Genomic DNA, 3392 nt, shown 5'->3' on the forward strand with positions numbered 1-3392 from the left:
TTATAGTCACCTTGGTTACCCTGATTACTTTGATTGTTATGTCCACCCTGATTACCGTGGAAGCCTGAACCAGAATTTCCTCCACGATAACCCGACCCATGAGACCCGGGGCCCGAACCGCCTCCTGGTCCATGATCATACCGGAAAGAATCAGAATTTTTGAACTCTTGCATGGTGTAACAATCTTTCCAGAGGTGCGTGGACGGGTTCTCCTTCGTCCCATGCTTTGGACAGGGCTGGTTCAACAGATAAGACAAACGGTCCGGATTAGGGCTTGGCCCTCCACCGCGCTGGGGCGGTTTACCCTTACACCGCTGGCCCTTGTCATGCGTATTAGTATTAGCCACAAAGTCTAAACCGTGGTCCGCCTTACGCTTGCCGCCGTTTCCATGACCTGTCGGGTTGTGGTGCTGCCCCTTGGCGTTGCCGCTCTTTTTTCCCTTCCCTGTCTTATCATTGTCAGACTCGGGATCCTTGGTACTATCAGAGTCGGCATACTTCACCAGTGCAGCCATGAGGGTTCCCATGTCATTACAATGACGTTTGAGTCGTCCCAACTTCAACTTCAGGGGTTCAAACCGGCAATTGCCTTCCAATGTTAAAACTACGGTGTCAGCGTTGATGCGGTCCGATGAATGCAAAATCTCTGAAACCCGGCGCACCCAATGAGTTGTTGACTCTCCTTCCTCCTTGACACAGGCAGCTAAATCCACAATTGACATGGGCTGCTTGAATGTATCCTTGAAATTCTGAATAAACCGGGCTCTCAACTCGACCCATGACCTAACAGAATTACCCGGTAAGCTCTTTAGCCAAGTGCGGGCCATCCCTTCTAGCATCATGGTGAAGTATTTCGCACATGCCGCATCATCCACATCCAGCATCTCCATGGCCATCTCATAGCTTTCGACCCATGTTTCAGGGGATAAATCGGCGGTGTAATTCGGCAGCTTGCGCGGGCCCTTGAAATCCTTGGGCAGGCGCACATTACGCAACGCCGGGACGAGACACGGCACTCCCAAAGAACTAGAGGTAACTCCTGGTTCCACCGATGTGGTTGGACGAACCGGAGTAAGCTGACGGGCTTCATGCTGCGCCGCTAACTCGGCCTCTCTATGTGCCCGAGCCCGGTCCACCACCTCCTGAGCATCACCAGCACCACCCGCCGGGTTATTGCCACGGGGCGGATCACGGTTCCGTGCATTGCTTGACACTGCCGGTTCATCCATACGCCTGCTGTAACTTCGGCTTGGACGGGGAGTGGAATGAATACGATCGCGACTATATGAATAAGCCTCCTGTTGAACCAAGGCTGTCTGAAGAAGCTCCTTAACCCGACGCGTCTCGACCTCCGCCGGAGAATCGCCTTCGATCGGGATGGCCGCCAGCCGTGAAGCGGCAGCGACAATGTTGTCCATCGGGTTAGAGTAATGACCCGGTGGCGTGGGGACATGCAGTGTTACAATGTTGTTTTGACGAGGCGGATCCATCAAACGTGGCTAAACCGGCGCCTCTGCTCCAGATGCCTCCACCCGGTTTACCACCGGCGGATTACTGGTCCCTGCTCCTGGGGTGTTAAAGAGATTTCTAGCGTCGTAAACCGGCGGCAGGCGAGATCTGTACCTCCTCTTCAGGACTTCGTCCGACGCACTCTGATCCAGCATAATCCGGTAAGCTCCACGGCCATCCTGGTATCCTCAGCTGCTAAGTCGGCTTTGGCCCGGGTGATCTGATCTTTCACTTCCGTGATTTCCGCATTGTGTGCATCCTGATCCGCCGGGTTAACCTCCGCCATCAGCGTTGCTAACGCGTCAAACAAATCCGATAGAACCTGATCTGGCGGTCGCACAGGGCCTCCTGCCTCGGCCGCGGTTGCCGCTGTCGATCCAGAAATCATCGCCGCTGCGGTCGAAGAGTGGAGCGCCGGTTGCGTACCGGCCATGAAGATCGCAACCCGGTTTGGCAGATCAAAGGGGTCCGGAATACTGTCGCCATTGGAACAGCCCCCAATCCGGCCATCTTGTAACTGATATAACGAATCGGTCTCTCCGGTCGATGACTTGTCGCCGGAATAAACGACGGTCTCACCACCAGATTCCGATCTATCCTCAGATTCCCCTCCATGGATAACTCCCACGAAGGCACGCTTCATGACAGGCTTGACCCGGGCAGATCTCGCACGCTGAGCAGTTTCGACGAGGTCGGTGCAGATGTCCGGCTCAGGGCCCGGTTCGCCGATCTTGCCAATGAAAACGTGTATGCCACCAAAGGGGATCCGGTACCCGTACTCGATTGAGCCGGCCTCGGGGCCCCAGCCTGCATCGTCGATGTAGAGCTTGCCGCGATGACTCTTGGTCATCCGGCCCACAGCGTAACCCTTGAGTCCTTCGAAGTTACCCTCCAAGAACTTGAAACCATCGTGCGATAGCCCCACGGTGGGCGCCAACTGTCGTGGTTTTGTCATGGCAGATGTCCTAGAGAAAGGACTTAGTCGTGGAGCCATCGCTACGGGTTAAATTAAAGGGGTTAAAGCGGACAAGGGACGCAAGATAGTTTTTATACTAGTTCGGCCCCTTACGATGAAGGTAAAAGCCTACGTCTAGTTGTGATGGAATCGCTGGGGTTTCGATGACCAGGGAGCGAGTACGCTTTGCCTGGGCCTCGAGTTGTTGTCTGTTGTCCTTGAACCGCTGCCGGGTCGTCCCCTTATATACATGGGTTGACACCCGTCGGTTTACAGAATCCCGAGGCCGGCTCATAATCGTGTCCGGCTCGGTCTCTGCTACTTCTATCTTACAACACAAGTTTACATATCAATGCCGGTTTACGTCTACAGGCCTTAAACCGGCTTTGGGCCCTGGGCCTCCATAAAGCGTCACCGTCTGTCTTCATGGACTTCAGATACAGATGAACTACTTATGGGGTTAACCCGGCCTCTCCTGGCCGGTTTACGCCCAGTAGTAATATCCCCAACAAATACCTAGTTCAATCTCGTTACCGGCAAGTCTCTTTACTCGTTCTGTAATACATCATCCCGCAACTAACTCATTAGTCACAATGCTTGCAAGGCTTATAGTGATGTGCATTACCGAGTGGGCCCAGAGATACCTCTCCGGCAATCGGAGTGACAAATCCTAATCTTGAAATACGCCAACCCAACAAGTACCTTCGGAGACACCTGTAGAGCACCTTTATAATCACCCAGTTACGTTGTGACATTTGGTAGCACACAAAGTGTTCCTCCGGTAAACGGGAGTTGCATAATCTCATAGTCATAGGAACATGTATAAGTCATGAAGAAAGCAATAGCAACATACTAAACGATCGAGTGCTAAGCTAACGAAATGGGTCAATTCAATCACGTCATTCTCCCAATGAGGTGATCTCGTTAA

This window comes from Triticum aestivum, chromosome 7D, assembly GCF_018294505.1.
Source record: "Triticum aestivum cultivar Chinese Spring chromosome 7D, IWGSC CS RefSeq v2.1, whole genome shotgun sequence".
Classification (NCBI taxonomy): Eukaryota; Viridiplantae; Streptophyta; class Magnoliopsida; order Poales; family Poaceae; genus Triticum; species Triticum aestivum.